This window comes from Triticum dicoccoides, chromosome 6A, assembly GCF_002162155.2.
Source record: "Triticum dicoccoides isolate Atlit2015 ecotype Zavitan chromosome 6A, WEW_v2.0, whole genome shotgun sequence".
Taxonomy (NCBI): Eukaryota; Viridiplantae; Streptophyta; class Magnoliopsida; order Poales; family Poaceae; genus Triticum; species Triticum dicoccoides.
In genome coordinates, this window is record NC_041390.1 from 616,001,063 (window position 1) to 616,007,971 (window position 6,909).

The window sequence follows — 6,909 nt, forward strand, 5'->3', positions numbered from 1 at the left end:
AACACCAACTCGAAACTGACAAGACATTGGATCACATCGTTCTGTAACCGTGGTAGAACTTCTGGATTGATTACCTTCTGAGAGATTGCATTGAGGAATGCACATAGCTTCACAATGGCTACTCGAACATTTTCCGGCAGGAGCCCCCTCAAAGCAATCGGAAGCAATTGCGTCATAATCACGTGGCAGTCGTGAGACTTCAGGTTTTGGAACTTTTTCTCCGCCATGTTTATTATTCCCTTTATATTGGACGAGAATCCAGACGGGACCTTCATACTGCTCAGGCATTCAAAAAAGATGACCTTCTCTTCTTTGGTCAGAGCGTAGCTGGCACGACCTTGAAACCATTCCGGATGCCGGTCATCAGGGTCTTTCAAACGTTGCTGGTCCTGCCGTGCTTCCTTTGTATCATTTGTCTTCCCATACACGCTCAAGAAGCTTAGGAGGTTCACACAAATATTCTTCGTAACGTGCATCACGTCGATTGCAGAGCGGACTTCTAGGACTTTCCAATATTCTAGCTCCCAGAATATAGATTTCTTCTTCCACATGGCTGCGTGCCCGTCAGCTCCCTTCGGAACTGATTGTCCGCCAGGACCCTTTCCAAAGATGACTTTCAAATCCTTGACCATATCAAATACCTCAGCACCAGTGCGTTCTGCAGGCTTCGGCCGGTGATCTGCCTTGCCGTTGTAATGCTTGCCTTTCTTTCTTACTGGATGAATTTTCGGAAGAAATCAACGATGCCCAAGGTACACGTTCTTCTTACAATTTGGCAAATGTACACTTTCAGTCTCATGTAAGCAGTGCGTGCATGCATTGTATCCCTTATTTGACAGTCCCGAAAGGTTACTAAGAGCAGGCCAATCGTTGATGGTTACGAAAAGCAACGCTCGTAGGTTAAATTCCTCTTTTTTGTGCTCATCCCACACACGGACACCAGGTCTGCCCCATAGCTGTAAAAGTTCATCAACTAATGGCCTTAGGTACACATCGATGTCGTTGCCGGGTTGCTTCGGACCTTGGATGAGCACTGGCATCATAATGAACTTCCGCTTCATGCACAACCAAGGAGGAAGGTTGTAGATGCATAGAGTCACGGGCCAGGTGCTATGGCTGGAGCTCTGCTCGCCAAAAGGATTCATGCCATCTGTACTTAGACCAAATCTTATGTTCCTTGCGTCAGCTGCAAAATCTTTGAACTCTCTGTCGATCTTTCTCCATTGCGTTCCATCTGCAGTGTGTCTCAACTCCCCGTCCGACTTACGGTCCTCTTTGTGCCATCGCAACAACTTGGCATGCTCTTTGTTCCTGAACAGACGTTTCAACCGTGGTATTATAGGAGCATACCACATCACCTTGGCGGGAACCCTCTTCCTGGGTTTCTCGCCCTCAACATCGTCACCAGGGTCATCGCCTCTGATCTTATAACGCAATGCAGTGCATACCGGGCATTCATTCAAATTCTCGTATTCACCGCGGTAGAGGATGCAGTCGTTGATGCATGCATGTATCTTCAGAACCTCTAAACCTAGAGGGCAGACAACCTTCTTTGCTTCGTACGTACTGGCGGGCAACTCGTTATTCTTTGGAAACATATTCTTCAACATTTTCAGCAAGTTTTCAAATGCCGAGTCAGCTACACCTGCCTGTGCCTTCCATTTCAGCAAATCCAGTGTGCAGCCCAGCTTTTTCCGACCATCATCGCATCCGGGGTACAACGACTTTCTGTGGTCCTCTAACATGCGATCCAAATTCTCCCTCTCCTTTTCAGTTTCGCAGCGTCTCCGTGCATCAGCAATGGTCCGACCAAGATCATCAACGGTCTCATCACGTGCCTCTTCTTCACCTTCACCTTCCCCTTCACCTTCCCCTTCACCTTCAGCATCCTCCATGAAAGTATCACCGAAATGAGCAAGATAGCTTTCATCGATGAAATCATCCCCTTCTCCATCTTCTTCCATTATAACCCCTCTTTCTCCATGCTTGGTCCAACAATTATAGCTTGGCATGAAACCGTGCCGAAGCAGGTGCAGGTGAACTTCTCTTGAGGAAGAGTAACCCTTCTGATTCTTACAGTCAACACATGGACAGATAACAAAACCCTTCTGGTTGTTCGCATTAGCCACTACGAGGAAATCTTTCAAACCCGTAGTGAACTCGCGGGAGAGTCGGTTACCGTACATCCATTGCCGATTCATCTGCATTATTATAATATAAAATATATAATTAACCATCATGCATTTGTTAAACTAACTAGCTATAAACAATAGAAATTAAACAATGAACAACACACATGCATATTTTATCAATGACACACATGCATGAAAGGTTCAAGTTGCTAACCGCGATCGAGGAGGAAAAAATAAATGAGGAACCTCAAGTGTGGCTCCAACACTTCATATCATGTTTGTTTCACCCTCTTGGGGCATTTCATCAAACACCTTGTGTGCATAAGAGGAACCAAAAGCAAACCTACACCCCCTTGTGAAGCTTGTGAAGAGAAGTGGCACCAAATGGCTAAGTGAGCGTGCTGAACTGGTATATATAGGGGAGGAGCTTTAGTCGCGGTTGGCCTGGCCAGCCGCGACTAAAGGCCTTTGGGCACCTTTAGTCGCGGTTGGCCTGGCCAACCGCGACTAAGGCCCCTCACGTGCACCAGCTGGCCACCGAGCGCCCTGGGCCAGGCCTTTGGTTGCGGTTCGTCTGCCGAACCGCGACTAAAGACTTCATTAGTCGCGGTTCCTACAGTTTCGCGACTAATGGGGCTGGACGGAAGCCTCTTTTTCTACCAGTGATTGCCGCTGTCAAGTCTTTTTAGATCATCAGGGGAGTTTTCGCCCCCCCCCCGGTTCCATTTAAAAAATGACACCCAAACAGAAGTCACAGGTGTCTTTTTCCCCCTTTAGTATGTTGCAATGCATGTTCAGGGAAAGCAAAGAAACAGAAAAGGCCTACAGCCAAGGAAAGAGAAAAGGGCATACAGCCAAGTACATGTTTTTTATGATCCCTCCAAGGGGGGGAAGCTAAAAAGGGAACTCCCATGGTAAGAGAAGAAAAGAAAAGGAACTAAGCAACGCGGCCTTCAAGTGTCCCAGCAGGAACCGAGTTCTCCTCATCACCCAGCATCTTCTTGTCTTCCGCCGCAAGCATCAGGCGGACCTCCTTGATCTGCTCCAGGACCCCCCCCCTCATCTTCTTGAAAGGTTGTGTTGGAGAGCCCGACCAGTCCAGCGGCGAGGCAGGGCTTGAGTTTGTCTGATTGACGCCTTCTCTGGGGACTTTTTGCTTTTGAGTTATCTGCGCTCTTGAAGCCGCATTTGCGAATTCCCAAGGCCAGTTTGGGGAGGAAATGTGTTGGCAAGACACCTTCAGTGTCTCCCAATCCCATTTTCACCCCATATCCAATTGCAGGGGAGCTTTGAAGATGCAGAATATCCACCACAGGATTCTCTACATTTTCTCCTGCGAATCTTGTGAGTACAGAATTATCCATCTCTTGAGTGTCCTCCAGACCAGCCACCATATCTGTTTAATATCAGACCAAATAGCATTATCAAAAACATGTTTGTTTCTAATTTTCCAAAGGCACCATAGTACACAGGCGCAAAAGGCATTTAGAACTTCATGTTTTTTGTTTGCAGGCCAAAATTTGGCAATAAAAAGATAACTAGACCCTAAATCAATAGAGAAAAAAGAGGAGACCTCCCCCATATGCTTTTTGCCACTACACAACCAAAAAACAGGTGATCTATTGTTTCTTGGTCAGAGCAGAATAGGCATCCTGGAGTTTTGTCAATCCCTCTCTTAAGCAAGTTATCTTTAGTCATCAGCTTGTTATGAGCTAGCAGCCAGAGAAAGACCTGAACTCTGGGTGGCACTACAATAGACCAAACTGAAGGAATAAAGATAGGTTTCACCCCTCTGAAGTTAATGATGGCATATAGTGAACTGGAAGAGTAAACCCCTTTGGATTCATACTGCCAGATCATAGCATCATCCTCCCCAGTGAGGATAGTTTCTTTAATAATTTGCTCAAGATGGTACCACTCTTCCATCATAGAAGAGGTAAAAACCCTCCTAAATGTAAGTTTGATCATCTCCCCATCCCAAACATCTAAAACTGTCACACATTGTTGATGACAGATAGCATAGAGTGGCCAGAACTGGACAGAGAGGGGGGAGGTGCCAAACCAGATATCCTCCCAGAATCTGGTTTTCCTCCCATTTCCCAGCACCCATCTATAGCCAAATTTGAGAGCCTTAGCAGCCCACATAACCCCCTGCCAAAATTTTGAGGAAGCCTGTGGTCTACATGCAAAGATGTTAGGTGAGTCTCTAACATATTTATTATCTATGATCTTTTTCTAGATCTTGCCCTCATCTTGAGCATACCTTTTGACCCAGCTGCCTAACAGACATAGATTGAGGTCCTTAATATTGGGGACCCCAAGCCCACCATGCTCTTTTTTCATGCAGAACAAGTGCCAATTGGCCAAATGGAGTTTTCTATTTCCTTCAAAGTCACTCCATAAGCAATGAGCAAGCTGGTTATTAATTAAATCTAGAGCCCATTTGGGAAATTTAAAGAAGGACAGTAGATAAACAGGAATACTAGCCAAACAGGCCTTGATCAGAGTTAGTCTGGTTGAGTAGGAAAGTAGTTTTCCTCTCCAACCAGCCATCCTCTTCAAAATTTTATCAATAAGGGGTTGAATATCTTCCCTTCTCAGCTTATCATAATGTAGTGGAATTCCTAGATATTTTATTGGGAACGTACCTACAGTACATCCAAAAACATCAACAAAAGGGGTTAGACTGTCCCCCCCCCCCCCACACCCAAAGGAATAAGTTCACTCTTAGCATAGTTAATCCTCATCCCTGAAACTTTTTCAAAGCAGGTCATGATCATTTTTAGGTTAGCTGCTTTAGACACATCTTCATCCATGAAGAGGATGGTGTCATCTGCATATTGCAAGCAGACCACCCCTTCAGGAATGAGGTCAGAGCATAGCCCCCTAATCAGATCGTGAGCTATGGCTTTGATGAGCATCCTAGTTAAGACATCTACTACAATGTTAAAAAGAAGGGGTGATATAGGATCCCCTTGCCTCAGCCCTTTGTTAGTAATAAAGAAGTCACTCTCCACTCCATTCACCTTGACCCCTACAGAGCCCATATGTGTGATTTGGTAAATCCATTTGATCCACACAGGACCAAAGTTCCTTCTGTGGAGGATCTCCAACAAGAAATCAAGATTAACCTTATCAAATGCCTTCTCATAGTCTAGTTTTAGGACTAGTCCTGAATTGTCTGAATGAAAAGTGGAGTGTAACACCTCATGTGCAGTCACTACACTTTCCAGGATATATCTCCCTTTAATAAAGGCTGATTGATTACTAGAGGTGAGAAAATTCATAACTACTGCAAGCCTGTTGGTCAGAACCTTTGTAAAGACTTTAAATATACAGTTCAGCAAGCTAATAGGCCTAAATTTCTTTATGCTGGTAGCATCCTCTTCCTTAGGAATGAGGGAAATCATGGCAAAATTTAATCTATATATATATATATATATCTAGGGAGCCTGCATGGAAGTCAACAAATAGAGCCATGACATCATGTTTGATGACCTCCCAAAATTCTTGTAAGAAGAGGAAAGAGAGGCCATCTGGTCCAGGTGCTCCTTCAGAGTATGAACCAAAGATAGCCTCTTTTACCTCTTTTTCAGTGAATGGAGCTTGAAGTGCCTCATTCCTGTCATTAGTGATTTTTCCTCAAGAGAGAAAAAATCCTGATTCAGACTAAAACCCTCCCTATCTTCTTTCTTGAAAAGCTCTTTATAAAAACCAGAGGCAATTTTCAATATCTCTTTAGTGTCAGAGGTAGGGCCATTAGGCCCATCAAGGGAATGGATAAGAGATTTCCTCCTCCTCTGATTAGCTACTGCATTAAAGTATTTGGTGTTTTTGTCACCTTCTAGAATGTCTCTGTCTCTAGATCTCTGTCTAGCCTTGGTCTCCTCTTTGATCCAGATAAACTGGAGCTCTAATAATATACTTTTCATCCTAGTATTCTCCACATCATAGAGACAAGTTGTTTCAGATTTGATATCAAGCTCATCATATTCCTCTGTGAGGGCATTTTTCTTCTTCCTAATATCTGCTTCTACATTTTTACTCCAGCCTTTGGAAAATTTCCTAAATCTCCTAACTTTTTCCTGCCATATATCTATGGACCTAGTACTTTTGACTGGAGCAGACCAATTCTTAGTGGCCAGCTCTTTGAATTCACTATGCAGCAGCCACCATTTTTCAAACTTGTAACTAGAGGCCCTAGGTCTGTTTCCTAAGCCAAAATCCCAAAGCAAAGGGGTGTGATCACTCCCAGTTCTAGGAAGAGCTTGAGAGGTACATAAGGGGAAAATAGCCTCCAGCTTAGTGGTGCAGAAGATTCTATCAATAGTAGTCATAATATTATTCTCCTGGTTATTAGCCCAGGTGAATTTTCTACCTGACATCTTAATTTCTAGTAGGCTCCATATCTCCACCCAGGCATTAAATTTGCCTGCCCAGTGGTGATTGATGTTACCATTGCTCTTATCTTGCTGGTATCTAACTAAATTGAAATCCCCTCCTATAAAAGTGGGCATTTGTTCATCCATAAAAAGGCTATGAAGTTTAGAAATGAAATCTTCTTTGCCTTCATCATATGGGGAACCATATACAACTATGACTCTAAAGCAAACCCCACTAGATTTGACTTTAAGATTGCAGGTGACAGAGAACTTCAAGGAACTCCAAAGGAGAACCTCAAATATATCTGCATCAACACGAACCAACACCCCTCCAGATGTGCCCACAGCAGGGAGGTGATGCCAAAGGAAGTTTTTACTACCACTAATGGATTTAA